Here is a 20,403-nt window from a genome sequence, read left to right as displayed (position 1 = left end):
AGCGATGGTGTGGACTAGATCAGTGATAGGGCATTATGTGGATATTACTACATTAGTACTGAAAGTGATGGTGTGGATTAGATCACCGATAGGGCATGGTGTGGATATTATTACATTAGTATTAGAAGCGATGGTGTGCATTATATCAGTGATAGGTCATGTTGTGGATATTATTACATTAGTATTAGAATGGATGGTGTGGATTAGATGAGTGGTAGGGCATGCTGTGGATATTATTACATTAGTATTAAAAACGATGGTATGGACTAGATCAGTGATAGGGCATGGTGTGGATATTATTACTTTAGTATTAGAAGCAATGGTGGGGACTAGATCAGTGATAGGGCACGGTGTGGATATTACTACATTAGTATTGGAAGTGATGGTGTGGACTAGATCAGTGATAGGGCATGATGTGGATATTACTACATTAGTATTGGAAGCGATGCTGTGGACTAGATCAGTGATAGGGTATGGCGTGGATATTATTACATTAGTATTGGAAGCGATGGTGTGGATTAGATGAGTGGTAGGGCACGGTGTGGATATTATTAAATCAGTATTGGAAGCGATGGTGTTGATTAGATCAGTGATAGTGCAAGGTGTGGATATTATTACATTAGTATTGGAAGTGATGGTGTGGATTAGATCAGTGATAGGTCATGGTGTGGATATTATTACATCAGTATTAGAACGGATGGTGTGGATTAGATGAGTGGTATGGCATGGTGTGGATATCACTACATTAGTATTAGAAGCGATGGTGTGGATTAGATCAGTGTTAGGGCATGGTGTGGATATTATTACATTAGTATTAGAAGCCATGGTGTGCATTAGATCAGTGATAGGGCATGGTGTGGATATTATTACATTAGTATATGAAGCGATGGTGTGGATTAGATGAGTGTTAGCGCATGGTGTGGATATTATTACATTAGTATTGGAAGCGATGGTGTGGATTAGATGAGTGTTAGGGCATGCTGTGGATATTATTACATTATTATTAGAAACGATGGTGTGGACTAGATCAGTGATAGGGCATGGTGTGGATATTATTACATTATTATTAGAAGCGATGGTGTGGACTAGACAATTGATAGGGCATGGTGTGGATATTATTAGTATTGGAAGCGATGTTGTAGACTAGATCAGTGATAGGACATGATGCGGGTATTACTACATTAGTATTGGAAGCGATGGTGTGGACTAGATCAGTGATAGGGCATGGTGTGTACATTATTACATTAGTATTGGAAGCGATGGTGTGGATTAGATGAGTGTTAGGGCATGGTGTGGATATTATTACATTAGTATTGGAAGCGATGGTGTTGATTAGATCAGTGATAGCGCAAGGTGTGGATATTATTACATTAGTATTGGAAGCGATGGTGTGGATTAGATCAGTGATAGTGCATGGTTTTAGATATTATTACATTACTATTAGAAGCGATGGTGTGCATTAGTTCAGTGATAGGTCATGGTGTGGATATTATTACATTAGTATTAGAAGCGATGGTGTGCATTAGATCAGTGGTAGGGCATGGTGTGGACATTATTACATTAGTAGTAGAAGGGATGGTGTGGATTACATGAGTGGTAGGGCATGGTGTGGATATTATTACATTAGTATTGGAAGCGATGTTGTGCATTAGATCAGTGATAGGGCATGGTGTGGATATTATTACATTAGTATTAGAAGTGATGGTGTGCATTAGATCAGTGATAGGGCATGGTGTGGATATTATTACATTAGTATTGGAAGGGATGGTGTGGATTAGATGAGTGGTAGGGCATGGTGTGGATATTATTACATTACTATTGGAAGTGATGGTGTGGATTAGATCAGTGATAGGGCAGGTTGTGGATATGATTACATTAGTATTGGAAGCGATGGTGTGGACTAGATCAGTGATAGGGCATGATGTGGATATTATTACATTAGTATTGGAAGCGATGGTGTGGATTAGATGAGTGTTAGGGCATGGTGTGGATATTATTACATTAGTATTGGAAGCGATGGTGTTGATTAGATCAGTGATAGGGCATGGTGTGGATATTATTACATTAGTATTGGAAGCGATGGAGTGGATTACATCAGTGTTAGGGCATGGTGTGTATATTATTACGTTAGTATTAGAAGCGATGGTGTGGATTAGATGAGTGTTAGGGCATGGTGTGGATATTATTACATTAGTATTGGAAGCGATGGTGTTGATTAGATCAGTGATAGCGCAAGGTGTGGATATTATTACATTAGTATTGGAAGTGATGGTGTGGATTAGATCAGTGATAGGGCAGGTTGTCTATATGATTACATTAGTATTGGAAGCGATGGTTTGGATTAGATCAGTGATAGGGCATGGTGTGGATATTATTACATTAGTATTAGAAGCGATGGTGTGCATTAGATCAGTGATAGGTCATGGTGTGGATATTATTACATTAGTATTTGAAGGGATGGTGTGGATTAGATGAATGGTAGGGCATGGTGGGGATATTACTACCTTAGTAATAGAAGCGATGGTGTGGATTAGATCAGTGTTAGGGCATGGTGTGGATATTATTACATTAGTATTAGAAGCCATGGTGTGCATTAGATCAGTGATAGGGCATGGTGTGGATATTATTACATTATTATTAGAAGGGATGGGGTGGATTAGATGAGTGGTAGGGCATGGTGTGGATATTATTGCATTAGTATTAGAAGCGATGTTGTGGATTAGATGAGTGTTAGGGCATGGTGCGGATATTATTACATTAGTATTAGAAGCGATGCTGTGCGTTACATTAGTGGTAGGGCATGATGTGGATATTATTACATTAGTATTGGAAGCGATGGTGTGCATTAGATCAGCGACAGGGCATGGTGTGGATATTATTACATTAGTATTAGAAGGGATGGTGTTGATTAGATGAGTGGTAGGGCATGGTGTGGATATTATTACATTAGTATTGGAAGTGATGGTGTGGATTAGATCAGTGTTAGGGCATGGTGTGGATATTATTGCATTAGTATTGGAAGCGATGGTGTGGACTAGATCAGTGATAGGGCATGATGTGGATATTATCACATTAGTATTGGAAGCGATGGTGTTGATTAGATCAGTGATAGGGCATGATGTGGATTTTATTATATTAGTATTGGAAGCGATGGTGTGGGTTAGATCAGTGTTAGGTCATGATGTGCATATTATTACATGAGTATTGGAAGTGATGCTGTGGACTAGATCAGTGACAGGGCATGGTGTGGATATTATTACATTAGTATTGGAAGCGATGGTGTGGACTAGATCAGTGATAGGGCATGGTGTACATATTATTACATTAGTATTAGAAGCGATGGTGTGGACTAGATCAGTGATAGGGCATGCTGTGGATATTATTACATTAGTATTACAAGCGATGGTTTGGACTAGATCAGTGATAGCGCATGCTGTGGATATTATTACATTAGTATTGGAAGCGATGGTGTGGACTAGATCAGTGATAGGGCATGATGTGGATATTATTACATTAGTATTGGAAGCGATGTTGTTGATTAGATCAGTGATAGGGCATGGTGTGGATATTATTACATTAGTATTGGAAGCGATGGTGTGGATTAGATGTGTTAGGGCATGATGTGGATATTATTACGTTAGTATTAGAAGCGATGGTGTGGATAAGATGAGTGTTAGGTTATGCTGTGGATATTATTACATTAGTATTAGAAACGATGGTGTGGACTAGATAAGTGATAAGGCATGGTGTGGATATTATTACATTACTATTAGAAGCGATGGTGTGGACTAGACAATTGATAGGGCACGGTGTGGATATTATTAGTATTGGAAGCGATGTTGTGGACTAGATCAGTGATAGGACATGATGCGGATATTACTACATTAGTATTGGAAGCGATGGTGTGGACTAGATCAGTGATAGGGCATGGTGTGTACATTATTACATTAGTATTGGAAGCGATGGTGTGGATTAGATGAGTGTTAGGGCATGGTGTGGATATTATTACATTAGTATTGGAAGCGATGGTGTTGATTAGATCAGTGATAGCGCAAGGTGTGGATATTATTACATTAGCATTGGAAGTGATGGTGTGGATTAGATCAGTGATAGGGCATGGTGTGGATATTATTACATTACTGTTAGAAGCGATGGTGTGCATTAGATCAGTGATAGGTCATGGTGTGGATATCATTACATTAGTATTAGAAGGGATGGTGTGGATTAGATGAGTGGTAGGGCATGGTGTGGATATTAGTACATTAGTATTAGAGGCGATGGTGTGGATTAGATCAGTGTTAGGGCATGGTGTGGATATTATTACGTTAGTATTAGAAGCGATAGTGTGCATTAGATCAGTGGTAGGGCATGGTGCGGACATTATTATATTAGTATTAGAAAGGATGGGGTGGATTAGATGAGTGGTAGGGCATGGTGTGGATATTATTACATTCGTATTGGAAGCGATGGTGTGCATTAGATCAGTGATAGGGAATGATGTGGATATTATTACATTAGTATTAGAAGGGATGGTGTGGATTAGATGAGTGTTAGGGCATGGTGTGGATATTATTACATTGGTATTGGAAGCGATGGTGTGCATTAGATCAGTGATAGGGCATCGTGTGGATATTATTTCATTAGTATTTGAAGCGATGGTGTGGACTAGATCAGTGATAGGGCATGATGTGGATATTATTACATTAGTATTGGAAGCGATGTTGTTGATTAGATCAGTGATAGGGCATGGTGTGGATATTATTACATTAGTATTGGAAGCGATGGTGTGGATTAGATCAGTGTTAGGGCATGATGTGTAGATTATTACGTTAGTATTAGAAGCGATGGTGTGGATTAGATGAGTGTTAGGGCATGCTGTGGATATTATTGCATTATTATTAGAAACGATGGTGTGGACTAGATCAGTGATAGGGCATGGTGTGGATATTATTACATTAGTATTAGAAGCGATGGTGTGGACTAGACAATTGATAGGGCATGGTGTGGATATTATTAGTATTGGAAGCGATGTTGTAGACTAGATCAGTGATAGGACATGATGCGGGTATTACTACATTAGTATTGGAAGCGATGGTGTGGACTAGATCAGTGATAGCGCATGGTGTGTACATTATTACATTAGTATTGGAAGCGATGGTGTGGATTAGATGAGTGTTAGGGCATGGTGTGGATATTATTACATTAGTATTGGAAGCGATGGTGTTGATTAGATCAGTGATAGCGCAAGGTGTGGATATTATTACATTAGTATTGGAAGCGATGGTGTGGATTAGATCAGTGATAGTGCATGGTTTTAGATATTATTACATTACTATTAGAAGCGATGGTGTGCATTAGTTCAGTGATAGGTCATGGTGTGGATATTATTACATTAGTATTAGAAGCGATGGTGTGCATTAGATCAGTGGTAGGGCATGGTGTGGACATTATTACATTAGTAGTAGAAGGGATGGTGTGGATTACATGAGTGGTAGGGCATTGTGTGGATATTATTACATTAGTATTGGAAGCGATGTTGTGCATTAGATCAGTGATAGGGCATGGTGTGGATATTATTACATTAGTATTAGAAGTGATGGTGTGCATTAGATCAGTGATAGGGCATGGTGTGGATATTATTACATTAGTATTGGAAGTGATGGTGTGGATTAGATCAGTGATAGGGCATGATGTGGATATTATTACATTAGTATTGGAAGCGATGGTGTGGACTAGATCAGTGATAGGGCATGATGTGGATATTACCACATTAGTATTGGAAGCGATGATGTGGATTAGATCAGTGATAGGGCATGGTTTGGATATTATTACATTAGTATTGGAAGCGATGGTGTGGACTAGATCAGTGATAGGGCATGGTGTGGATATTATTACATTAGTATTGGAAGCGATGGGTGGACTAGATCAGTGATAGGGCATGGTGTAGATATTATTACATTTGTATTAGAAGCGATGGTGTGGACTAGATCAGTGATAGGGCATGCTGTGGATATTATTACGTTAGTATTACAAGCGATGGTGTGGACTAGATCAGTGATAGGGCATGCTGTGGATATTATTTCATTAGTATTGGAAGCGATGGTGTGGTCCAGATCAGTGATAGGGCATGATGTGGATATTATTACATTAGTATTGGAAGCGATGGTATGGATTAGATGAGTGTTAGGGCATGGTGTGGATATTATTACATTAGTATTGGAAGCAATGGTGTTGATTAGATCAGTGATAGGGCATGGTGTGGATATTATTACATTAGTATTGGAAGCGATGGTATGGATTAGATCAGTGTTAGGGCATGGTGTGGATATTATTACGTTAGTATTAGAAGTGATGGTGTGGAGTCGATGAGTGTTAGGGCATGCTGTGGATATTATTACATTAGTATTAGAAACAATGGTGTGGAGTAGATCAGTGATAAGGCATGGTGTGGATATTATTACATTAGTATTGGAAGCTATGGTGTGGACTAGATCAGTGATAGGGCATGGTGTGGGTATTATTACATTAGTATTGGAAGCGATGGTGTGGATTAGATGAGTGTTAGTGCATGGTTTGGATATTATTACATTAGTATTGGAAGCATTGGTGTTGATTAGATCAGTGATAGCGCAAGGTGTGGATATTATTACATTAGTATTGGAAGTGATGGTGTGGATTAGATCAGCGATAGGGCATGGTGTGGATATTATTACATTAGTATTAGAAGCGATGGTGTGCATTAGATCAGTGATAGGTCATGGTTTGGATATTATTACATTAGTATTAGAAGGGATGGTGTGGATTAGATGAGTGGGAGTGCATGGTGTGGATATTACTTCATTAGTATTAGAAGCGATGGTGTGGATTAGATCAGTGTTAGGGCATGGTGTGGATATTATTACATTAGTATTAGAAGCAATGGTGTGCATTAGATCAGTGATAGGGCATGGTGTGGATATTATTACATTAGTATTAGAAGCGATGGTGTGGATTAGATGACTGTTAGGGCATGGTGTGCATATTATTACATTAGTATTGGAAGACATGGTGTGGATTAGATGAGTGTTAGGGCACGGTGTGGATATTATTACATTAGTATTAGAAGCGATGGTGTGCATTAGATCAGTGATAGTGCATGATGTGGATATTATTACGTTAGTATTAGAATCGATGGTGTGCATTAGATCAGTGATAGGGCATCGTGTGGATATTATTACATTAGTATTAGAAGCGATGGTGTGGATTAGATGAGTGTTATGGCATGCTGTGTATATTATTACATTAGTATTAGATACGATGGTATGGACTAGATCAGTGATAGGGCATGGTGTGGATATTATTACATTAGTATTAGAAGGGATGGTGTGGATTAGATGAGTTGTAGGGCATGGTGTGGATATTATTACATTACTATTGGAAGTGATGGTGTGGATAAGATCAGTGATACGGCATGTTGTGGATATGATTACATTAATATTGGAAGCGATGGTATGGATTAGATGAGTGTTAGGGCATGGTGTGGATATTATTACATTAGTATTGGAAGCGATGGTGTGGATTAGATGAGTGTTACGGCATGCTGTGGATATTATTACATTAGTATTAGAAGCGATGGTGTGCATTAGATCAGTGATAGGGCATGATGTGGATATTATTACATTAGTATTAGAAGCGATGTTGTGCATTGGATCAGTGATAGGGCATGGTGTGGATATTATTACATTAGTATTAGAAGGGATGGTGTGGATTAGATGAGTTGTAGGGCATGGTGTGGATATTATTACATTACTATTGGAAGTGATTGTGTGGATAAGATCAGTGATAGGGCATGTTGTGGATATGATTACATTAGTATTGGAAGCGATGGTGTGGACTAGATCAGTGATAAGGCATGATGTGGATATTGCTTCATTAGTATTGGAAGCGATGGTGTGGACTAGATCAGTGATAGGGCATGGCGTGGATATTATTACATTAGTATTGGAAGCGATGGTGTGGATTAGATGAGTGTTAGGGCATGCTGTGGATATTATTATATTAGTATTGGAAGCGATGGTGTTGATTAGATCAGTGATAGCGCAAGGTGTGGATATTATTACATTAGTATTGGAAGTGATGGTGTGGATTAGATCAGTGATAGGGCATGGTGTGGATATTATTACATTAGTATTAGAAGGGATGGTGTGGATTAGATGAGTTGTAGGGCATGGTGTGGATATTATTACATTACTATTGGAAGTGATGGTGTGGATAAGATCAGTGATAGGGCATGGTGTGGATATGATTACATTAGTATTGGAAGCGATGGTGTGGATTCGATGAGTGTTAGGGCATGGTGTGGATATTATTACATTAGTATTGGAAGCGATGGTGTTGATTAGATCAGTGATAGGGCATGGTGTGGATATTATTACATTAGTATTAGAAGCGATGGTGTGCATTAGATCAGTGATAGGGCATGCTCTGGATGTTGTTACATTAGTATTAGAAGCGATGGTGTGGATTAGATGAGTGTTATGGCATGGTGTGGATATTATTACATTAGTATTAGAAGCGATGGTGTGCATTAGATCAGTGATAGGTCATGGTGTGGATATTATTACATTAGTATTAGAAGGGATGGTGTGGATTAGATGAGTGGTAGGACATGGTGTGGATATTACTACATTAGTATTAGAAGCGATGGTGTGGATTAGATCAATGTTAGGGCATGGTGTGGATATTATTACATTAGTATTAGAAGCGATGGTGTGCATTAGATCAGTGATAGGGCACGGTGTGGATATTATTACATTAGTATTAGAAGGGATGGTGTGGATTAGATGACTGTTAGGGCATGGTGTGGATATTATTACATTAGTATTAGAAGCGATGGTGTGGATTAGATGAGTGTTAGGGCATGGTGCGGATATTATTACATTAGTATTAGAAGCGATGCTGTGCGTTAGATTAGTGGTAGGGCATGATGTGGATATTTTTACATTAGTATTAGAAGCGATGGTGTGCATTAGATCAGTGACAGGGCATGTTGTGGATATTATTACATTAGTATTAGAAGGGATGGTGTGGATTAGATGAGTGGTAGGGCATGGTGTGGATATTATTACATTAGTATTGGAAGTGATGGTGTGGATTAGATCAGTGATAGGGCATGGTGTGGATATTATTACATTGGTATTGGAAGCGATGTTGTGGACTAGATCAGTGATAGGGCATGGTGTGGATATTATTACATTTGTATTGGAAGCGATGGTGTTGATTAGATCAGTGATAGCGCAAGGTGTGGATATTATTACATTAGCATTGGAAGTGATGGTGTGGATTAGATCAGTGATAGGGCATGGTGTGGATATTATTACATTACTGTTAGAAGCGATGGTGTGCATTAGATCAGTGATAGGTCATGGTGTGGATATCATTACATTAGTATTAGAAGGGATGGTGTGGATTAGATGAGTGGTAGGGCATGGTGTGGATATTAGTACATTAGTATTAGAGGCGATGGTGTGGATTAGATCAGTGTTAGGGCATGGTGTGGATATTATTACGTTAGTATTAGAAGCGATAGTGTGCATTAGATCAGTGGTAGGGCATGGTGCGGACATTATTATATTAGTATTAGAAGGGATGGGGTGGATTAGATGAGTGGTAGGGCATGGTGTGGATATTATTACATTCGTATTGGAAGCGATGGTGTGCATTAGATCAGTGATAGGGAATGATGTGGATATTATTACATTAGTATTAGAAGGGATGGTGTGGATTAGATGAGTGTTAGGGCATGGTGTGGATATTATTACATTGGTATTGGAAGCGATGGTGTGCATTAGATCAGTGATAGGGCATCGTGTGGATATTATTTCATTAGTATTTGAAGCGATGGTGTGGACTAGATCAGTGATAGGGCATGATGTGGATATTATTACATTAGTATTGGAAGCGATGTTGTTGATTAGATCAGTGATAGGGCATGGTGTGGATATTATTACATTAGTATTGGAAGCGATGGTGTGGATTAGATCAGTGTTAGGGCATGATGTGTAGATTATTACGTTAGTATTAGAAGCGATGGTGTGGATTAGATGAGTGTTAGGGCATGCTGTGGATATTATTACATTATTATTAGAAACGATGGTGTGGACTAGATCAGTGATAGGGCATGGTGTGGATATTATTACATTAGTATTAGAAGCAATGGTGTGGACTAGACAATTGATAGGGCATGGTGTGGATATTATTAGTATTGGAAGCGATGTTGTAGACTAGATCAGTGATAGGACATGATGCGGCTATTACTACATTAGTATTGGAAGCGATGGTGTGGACTAGATCAGTGATAGGGCATGGTGTGTACATTATTACATTAGTATTGGAAGCGATGGTGTGGATTAGATGAGTGTTAGGGCATGGTGTGGATATTATTACATTAGTATTGGAAGCGATGGTGTTGATTAGATCAGTGATAGCGCAAGGTGTGGATATTATTACATTAGTATTGGAAGCGATGGTGTGGATTAGATCAGTGATAGTGCATGGTTTTAGATATTATTACATTACTATTAGAAGCGATGGTGTGCATTAGTTCAGTGATAGGTCATGGTGTGGATATTATTACATTAGTATTAGAAGCGATGGTGTGCATTAGATCAGTGGTAGGGCATGGTGTGGACATTATTACATTAGTAGTAGAAGGGATGGTGTGGATTACATGAGTGGTAGGGCATTGTGTGGATATTATTACATTAGTATTGGAAGCGATGTTGTGCATTAGATCAGTGATAGGGCATGGTGTGGATATTATTACATTAGTATTAGAAGTGATGGTGTGCATTAGATCAGTGATAGGGCATGGTGTGGATATTATTACATTAGTATTGGAAGTGATGGTGTGGATTAGATCAGTGATAGGGCATGATGTGGATATTATTACATTAGTATTGGAAGCGATGGTGTGGACTAGATCAGTGATAGGGCATGATGTGGATATTACCACATTAGTATTGGAAGCGATGATGTGGATTAGATCAGTGATAGGGCATGGTTTGGATATTATTACATTAGTATTGGAAGCGATGGTGTGGACTAGATCAGTGATAGGGCATGGTGTGGATATTATTACATTAGTATTGGAAGCGATGGGTGGACTAGATCAGTGATAGGGCATGGTGTAGATATTATTACATTTGTATTAGAAGCGATGGTGTGGACTAGATCAGTGATAGGGCATGCTGTGGATATTATTACGTTAGTATTACAAGCGATGGTGTGGACTAGATCAGTGATAGGGCATGCTGTGGATATTATTTCATTAGTATTGGAAGCGATGGTGTGGTCCAGATCAGTGATAGGGCATGATGTGGATATTATTACATTAGTATTGGAAGCGATGGTATGGATTAGATGAGTGTTAGGGCATGGTGTGGATATTATTACATTAGTATTGGAAGGAATGGTGTTGATTAGATCAGTGATAGGGCATGGTGTGGATATTATTACATTAGTATTGGAAGCGATGGTATGGATTAGATCAGTGTTAGGGCATGGTGTGGATATTATTACGTTAGTATTAGAAGTGATGGTGTGGAGTCGATGAGTGTTAGGGCATGCTGTGGATATTATTACATTAGTATTAGAAACAATGGTGTGGAGTAGATCAGTGATAAGGCATGGTGTGGATATTATTACATTAGTATTGGAAGCTATGGTGTGGACTAGATCAGTGATAGGGCATGGTGTGGGTATTATTACATTAGTATTGGAAGCGATGGTGTGGATTAGATGAGTGTTAGTGCATGGTTTGGATATTATTACATTAGTATTGGAAGCATTGGTGTTGATTAGATCAGTGATAGCGCAAGGTGTGGATATTATTACATTAGTATTGGAAGTGATGGTGTGGATTAGATCAGCGATAGGGCATGGTGTGGATATTATTACATTAGTATTAGAAGCGATGGTGTGCATTAGATCAGTGATAGGTCATGGTTTGGATATTATTACATTAGTATTAGAAGGGATGGTGTGGATTAGATGAGTGGGAGTGCATGGTGTGGATATTACTTCATTAGTATTAGAAGCGATGGTGTGGATTAGATCAGTGTTAGGGCATGGTGTGGATATTATTACATTAGTATTAGAAGCGATGGTGTGCATTAGATCAGTGATAGGGCATGGTGTGGATATTATTACATTAGTATTAGAAGCGATGGTGTGGATTAGATGACTGTTAGGGCATGGTGTGCATATTATTACATTAGTATTGGAAGAGATGGTGTGGATTAGATGAGTGTTAGGGCACGGTGTGGATATTATTACATTAGTATTAGAAGCGATGGTGTGCATTAGATCAGTGATAGTGCATGATGTGGATATTATTACGTTAGTATTAGAATCGATGGTGTGCATTAGATCAGTGATAGGGCATCGTGTGGATATTATTACATTAGTATTAGAAGCGATGGTGTGGATTAGATGAGTGTTATGGCATGCTGTGTATATTATTACATTAGTATTAGATACGATGGTATGGACTAGATCAGTGATAGGGCATGGTGTGGATATTATTACATTAGTATTAGAAGGGATGGTGTGGATTAGATGAGTTGTAGGGCATGGTGTGGATATTATTACATTACTATTGGAAGTGATGGTGTGGATAAGATCAGTGATAGGGCATGTTGTGGATATGATTACATTAGTATTGGAAGCGATGGTATGGATTAGATGAGTGTTAGGGCATGGTGTGGATATTATTACATTAGTATTGGAAGCGATGGTGTGGATTAGAGGAGTGTTACGGCATGGTGTGGATATTATTACATTAGTATTAGAAGCGATGGTGTGCATTAGATCAGTGATAGGGCATGATGTGGATATTATTACATTAGTATTAGAAGCGATGTTGTGCATTGGATCAGTGATAGGGCATGGTGTGGATATTATTACATTAGTATTAGAAGGGATGGTGTGGATTAGATGAGTTGTAGGGCATGGTGTGGATATTATTACATTACTATTGGATGTGATTGTGTGGATAAGATCAGTGATAGGGCATGTTGTGGATATGATTACATTAGTATTGGAAGCGATGGTGTGGACTAGATCAGTGATAGGGCATGATGTGGATATTACTTCATTAGTATTGGAAGCGATGGTGTGGACTAGATCAGTGATAGGGCATGGCGTGGATATTATTACATTAGTATTGGAAGCGATGGTGTGGATTAGATGAGTGTTAGGGCATGCTGTGGATATTATTATATTAGTATTGGAAGCGATGGTGTTGATTAGATCAGTGATAGCGCAAGGTGTGGATATTATTACATTAGTATTGGAAGTGATGGTGTGGATTAGATCAGTGATAGGGCATGGTGTGGATATTATTACATTAGTATTAGAAGGGATGGTGTGGATTAGATGAGTTGTAGGGCATGGTGTGGATATTATTACATTACTATTGGAAGTGATGGTGTGGATAAGATCAGTGATAGGGCATGGTGTGGATATGATTACATTAGTATTGGAAGCGATGGTGTGGATTCGATGAGTGTTAGGGCATGGTGTGGATATTATTACATTAGTATTGGAAGCGATGGTGTTGATTAGATCAGTGATAGGGCATGGTGTGGATATTATTACATTAGTATTAGAAGCGATGGTGTGCATTAGATCAGTGATAGGGCATGCTCTGGATGTTGTTACATTAGTATTAGAAGCGATGGTGTGGATTAGATGAGTGTTATGGCATGGTGTGGATATTATTACATTAGTATTAGAAGCGATGGTGTGCATTAGATCAGTGATAGGTCATGGTGTGGATATTATTACATTAGTATTAGAAGGGATGGTGTGGATTAGATGAGTGGTAGGACATGGTGTGGATATTACTACATTAGTATTAGAAGCGATGGTGTGGATTAGATCAATGTTAGGGCATGGTGTGGATATTATTACATTAGTATTAGAAGCGATGGTGTGCATTAGATCAGTGATAGGGCACGGTGTGGATATTATTACATTAGTATTAGAAGGGATGGTGTGGATTAGATGACTGTTAGGGCATGGTGTGGATATTATTACATTAGTATTAGAAGCGATGGTGTGGATTAGATGAGTGTTAGGGCATGGTGCGGATATTATTACATTAGTATTAGAAGCGATGCTGTGCGTTAGATTAGTGGTAGGGCATGATGTGGATATTTTTACATTAGTATTAGAAGCGATGGTGTGCATTAGATCAGTGACAGGGCATGTTGTGGATATTATTACATTAGTATTAGAAGGGATGGTGTGGATTAGATGAGTGGTAGGGCATGGTGTGGATATTATTACATTAGTATTGGAAGTGATGGTGTGGATTAGATCAGTGATAGGGCATGGTGTGGATATTATTACATTGGTATTGGAAGCGATGGTGTGGACTAGATCAGTGATAGGGCATGGTGTGGATATTACTACATTAGTATTGGAAGCGATGGTGTGGATTAGATCAGTGATAGGGCATGGTGTGGATATTATTACATTAGTATTGGAAGGGATGGTGTGGATTAGATCAGTGATAGGGCATGGTGTGGATATTATCACATTAGTATTGGAAGCGATGGTGTGGACTAGATCAGTGATAGGGCATGGTGTAGATATTATTACATTAGTATTGGAAGCGATGGTGTGGATTACATCAGTTTTAGGGCATGGTGCGAATATTATATGGGTGTTAGGGCATGGTGTGGATATCATAGTAATGTATAGCACAGTGTGATTATTATATTAGAGGCCACTGTAAGAATATATATTAGCAGCCACTGTGTCTTGGACGTTGACCATGATACTAGGGTATACTCCAAACATTGAGATTTGGGGGTTTTATTTTTCTAGATTAATTTCTTCCTCTGCTGAGTACTCTAAAGACTCACTCCTTGGCACTCAGGGCTGTGGACAGCAGCTTTTTACTCACCAATGAAGAACACCAAATTAACTTGACCCTCGTGCTGCCCTGAGGAAGTTGAAGCTCCTCGCTGCTTCTGGCACCTCAGCGGGAAGTTGGTTGGGGCGGGATCGCGCGCCCTCTGGTGGAGCGATGGTTCATCACAGACGCTCTTGCTCACAGTTTCTCGGCGGATGTGCGCCCCCTCCTGGCTGTCCTGAAATACCTATAAAATTCAATATTCAGTTTATTCAGTGTCATAATTTTGGAAATTCAAACCGAAATAAAGGCCACTATATCCATACCTTTCCCATAAATGGTGATGGAAGAATTATTTGGAAGCCATATAGAATGAAGTGACTCTATACACAAATTAAAACACAAAAACCTACTCAAAATAGTCCAGAGACTACAACTTGAAATGCAAAACTATAAATAATCTAAAAGAAAACCTAAGAGACATTGGATTTGGTGTTGAGTTTTAACACACAGCATCAAGTGCCAATTCGTGAAAATACTGAGAACAGACTTTATAAAACTAAATTTTCTACTATGAAAAACCCTATTCAGAGAACAAAAAGACAAGACACACTGTGAGAAGATATTTACAAAATACAAACGTGATTTTAAAAACTGTATTGAAAATACCAAACAACTCTTCAAACGAACACTAAGAAAACTAAAGGCCCAAATAAAACTGGGTAAATATCTGAACAGACATCCAGCCAAATAAAATATATAGAGAGCAGGCCAGGTGTGTTGGCTCATGCCTATAACCCCAGCACTTTGGGAGGCTGAGGCGGGTGAGTCACCTGAGGTCAGGAATTTGAGATCAGCCCGGCCAACACAGTGATACCCCCTCTCTACTAAAAATACAAAAAAATTAGCCAGGCATGCTGGTGGGTGCCTGTAATCCCAGCTACTTGGGAGGCTGATGCAAGAGAATTGCTTGAACATCGGAGGTGGAGGTTGCAGTGAGCCAAGATCACGCCACTGCACTCCAGCCTGAGTGACAGAACGAGACTCTATCTCAATAAAAAAAAAAGAAGAAAAAAAAGAAAATATACAGATAGCACATAATCACACAAAAGGATGCTCAATATATCTCATTAGGAGACTGGAAATTAAAATAATGCTGAGATATCACTGCACACCTAGTACAACTGTGGGACTCTTAAAAAAGCTCAACAGTAACAATTGGAGGTTGAAGAACAATAGGTACGGCCATTCATTACTGGCAGAATGCATGAATGGGTACAGCCACTTTGGGAAACAGTTTGACAGTTTTTCCCAAAGATAAACAAGTCTTACCTTACAATCCAACAAATGCACCCCTAAATTATGTATGTTTAGACAGCTGCTTTGAAAAATTATGTTCAAACAAAAACTAGCATGTAATTATATACGAGCCACTCTACTCATCATGGCCAAAACTTGAAGTAATCAGAACATTCTTCAATAGCTGAATGCATAATCAATTTGAAGTACAACCATGCAATGGAATGCCATTCACCAACAGAAAGGAATGAACTGTCAATCCATGAAAAGAAATGAATGAATCTTGCATCTATGTTGCTAAGTAAAGGGTGGCATTATGAAGATGCTATACATTATATGACTCCATTCATATGACATTCTGGAAAAAGCACAACCAAAGAGATGATAGTCAGATCAGTGACTGTCTGGGGTGGGGATCTGAAGTATTCTGTATGCTACTTCAGTAGTGGATATCTGACAGTATGCATTTGATAAAACCCACAGAATTTTAATGCACAAAGAACAAATCACAATCTACACAAATTAAATTATTTAGGATGTGGAAGTATCTAAGGACAAAATACAGAGTGCAACCAAGAATCTAACTGTATTACCAATGTATGTTGCAAGTGGTGGGCCAAAGGTGCTGAGCTGGAAATGAGTAGAATCCATAGACTAAAAACAAAATGTACTATATACATGAACAGTGGACTCTATTTTATAAAGTTATTTCCCATAGGGATAATAGTTAATTTTGAAACCACTATATCTGTAAAAAGAAAAATAACCATGATTTTCCTCTATACTATGAACATTCCACTTTTAACAGCAAATTGTGGGGGGGGTGGGTGTTTCCCACACCAACCAATTTTCCAACTCTCTGGAAAACAATTGGGTATCCTGTAATTCAACTGTGACACTGATTACCTGGAGTTAGTATACACCCTACAGGTTAAGGGCTTAGTAACACCAGACTGTCCACAACCTCAGATGCCAATCACAAGTAATGAATCCCCAGTTTACCCAAACTTCTATATGACTTGGCTAGAAACTAGGCATTCCTACACCCCCTCTTCAGGTTTGACAATTTGCTATGATGGCTTATGGAACTAGGAAATACTTACTTATGTTTACCAGTTATTATGGTCTCAATGTGTGTACACCCCCACCCCAAATTCCTATTTTGAAATGTAATCCCCAAAGGGATGGTATTCAGAGGTAACCGAGAGGTGATCGGATCATGAGGGTGCTGTCCTCATGAATGAAACCAGTGCCCTTATAAAAGCGTCTAGGAGCCCGTTTCCCCATTCTGCCATGTCACGACATGCTAGAAGGCACTATCTATGATAGATGAGCCCTCACTAGGCATCAAATCTGTCAGCCTTTATCTGGAACTTTCCAAATTCCATATTTTAGGAATTTTTATGGAAGCTTCATCATGTAGACATGACAGATTATTAACTCAATTTCCAGTCCCTTCACACCCTCAAAGGATTGCATGTTAAGCTAAAAGTTACAACCTTCTTATCATGGCTTGGTCTTCCTGGTGACCATCCCCATCCTGAAACCATCCAGGAACCCACAGAGTGTCCTTATTAGAACAGAAGCCATTCCTATTATCCAGGAGATTCCAAGAGATTTAGGAACTCTGCGTCAGGAACCAGGGCCAAAGACCAAATATTAGAACACAAGATGCTCCTACTGTTCAGGAAATTGTAATAGTTTTAGGAGCTCTGTACCAGGAACTGCAGACACAGACCAAACATATATTTCTTATTAAGTCCCAACCTGGAATCTTGATCAAGAATGAATTCCTTGTTCCCAATGGTACAAGGGATGAAATAAATGGCAGATAGATAGTAGGAGCCAGGTTCCTCACTATTACAGTGAGAAGTTACAGATAAAAAATAGGGAAGCCTAGAATGATCTCTGTCATAATGAGTCAGAATATATATATACAACATAAGTATAAACTCACATTTAGCTTAACATATACACAGATGGTTCCACATAGAAACCTTTATAATTAAGTGGGTACATATAAGTTAGAAGACACACATATATTTCTTTGCACTGTCAGCTGTAAGTGTCATGATGCAATGACCACATTTAGTGTCCAGATGTAAGTTTTTCATACCATTCTCTAACAAAAGAAATCAGGGCTATTTGAAGAAATAGCTGGAACTAGGACTGGGACAGAAAATATATGAGCCAGGGTACTTTTGAAGTAACAGAAATACATTATAAAAAAAACATGAAATTATGTAAAAGGAGCCAGTGGAAAGAGCTACCAATGGCCACAGGTATGAACAAAGAGCAACAAAATACTGTAGAATTAGATAACAACCAAAAGATTAAAGTAACTATCTGTGGATCCATACTGGTATAAATAAATGATTAAACAGATATGCAAATGGGCTGAATAGAAATCTCTTATACAGAAGAATTCCAAATACCTGATATAGACACTCAGCCATCAAGGAGGTGGGGCTAACTCCCCATTCCTTAAGTATGAGCTCTGCATGATGACTTCCTCCAAAAGCATACATACAATATAGACATGGGAAAAAAGTAACTTCACGGTGAAAAACCTGAAAACACTGCCTCAACCAAGTGATAAAAGTTAACATTAATGGTGATAACGCATCTTGAGAGCATGAAGTGACTAGACTAGCACTTGCAAACCAAAAATAAAATTCAAAGATCTTTCCCACAACCACCTCTCCACCAGGGGACACCAAAGTTAACCTGGAAGACTGGTTCAGGCTATGATGGGAAAGAGGTGGTCAGACATTCCTCAGTATGCCCTCCTCCCTTTTGGAATTCAGGAAAAGCCAATCAGCATTTAACATCAACACGACCTTAAATCTGATAAGAAACATTTACAATCTATTCTCTCTGAAGCCTGCTACCTGGAAGCTTCATCTCCATGATAAAACCTTGGTCTCCATAACCCCTTATCATAACCCAGACACTCCTTTCTATTGATAGTAAGTCTTTCAACAAACTGCCAATCAGAAAAATTTTAAATGTACCTATAACCTGGAAGCCCCACCCCACCCTAATCCTTTGGGTTGTCCCACCTTTCTGGACCGAACCAATATATATCTTAAATACACTTGATTGATGTCTCCTATCTCCCTAAAATGTATAGAACCAACCTGCACCCCAACAACCTCGGGCACATGTTCTCAGGGTCTCCTGAGGGCTGTGTCATGGGCAATGGTCACTCATATTTGGCTCAGAATACATCTCTTCAAATATTTTACAGTCTTTGACTCTTTTTGCGGACACACTACACATCTGCTCTGCTTCCCCCAAACCCCTAAACCCAGGCTGATTATGAGAAAAACCCCAAGTAAACCACAATGGAGGACATTCTACACAATACCTCACCAATCCTCCTAACACTGTTTCAGGTCCTCAGAAGTAAAGTCTGAGAGACTGCCACAGCCAAGAAGAGCCTGACATGATGACTAAATGTCCTATGGGATCTTAGATAGGATCCTGGGAGAGAAAAAGGCAGAACTAAGGGAAACCAAATAAGATGTGAGCTTATTTAATAATATAGTAATATCCAGTCATTAACTATGACAAGAAATGATATAAGATGTTGGTCAGGAGTGGTGGCTCATGCCTGTAATCCCAGCACTTTGGGAGGCTGAGGCGGGCAGATCACCTAAGATCAGGAGTTCAAGACCAGCCTGGCCAACGTGGTGAAACCTCATCTCTACTAAAAATACAAAAATTAGCCGGGTGTGATGGCAGGTGCCTGTAATACCAGCTACTCAGGAGGCTGAGGCAGGAGAATTGCTTGAACCTGGGAGGCGGAGGTTGCAGTGAGCCGAGATCATGCCACTGCACTCCAGCCTGGTTGAGACTCTGTCTGAAAGAAAAAAAAAAAAAAAAAAAAGATGTTAAACCTATCTGATACATGTTGATATGTTAAAAAGAGGGGAAACTAGGTTGCGTCTACATGGGAAATCTGCATTTTCTTCCCAATTTCTGTGTGAATCTAAAACTAATTTAAAATAAAACCTCTATTTAAAAATTGTAATTTTTTCAGATATCTGCTAAATTATTTCTACTAAAAATTAGTAATTGGCAGTAACTACTCCTACTTTTAAAAATAAGAGCATTCATGATACTGCAAAGTAAATTACACAGACTAATACATACTTTCAAAGAAATGCCCCTTTTACATGTTTTATGTTAAGATAACA

General features: G+C 38.9%; 1 protein-coding gene across 1 annotated transcript in view; it reads right to left on the bottom strand.

Annotated features, from left to right (window-relative positions):
• Nucleotides 1–20,403, bottom strand: part of LOC129398497 (tubulin beta chain-like) — a 137,354-nt gene that overhangs the window by 11,938 nt on the left and 105,013 nt on the right. Inside the window, exon 14 of the mRNA XM_063596018.1 lies at nucleotides 14,954–15,149. The gene's annotated coding sequence lies outside the window, so the exon portion shown is untranslated. The remainder of the gene's footprint in view (nucleotides 1–14,953; nucleotides 15,150–20,403) is intronic.

This window comes from Pan paniscus, chromosome 14, assembly GCF_029289425.2.
Source record: "Pan paniscus chromosome 14, NHGRI_mPanPan1-v2.0_pri, whole genome shotgun sequence".
NCBI classification, from domain to species: domain Eukaryota; kingdom Metazoa; phylum Chordata; class Mammalia; order Primates; family Hominidae; genus Pan; species Pan paniscus.
The sequence above is the reverse complement of the archived record's forward strand: the minus strand, read 5'-3'. Positions and strand labels throughout refer to the sequence as shown.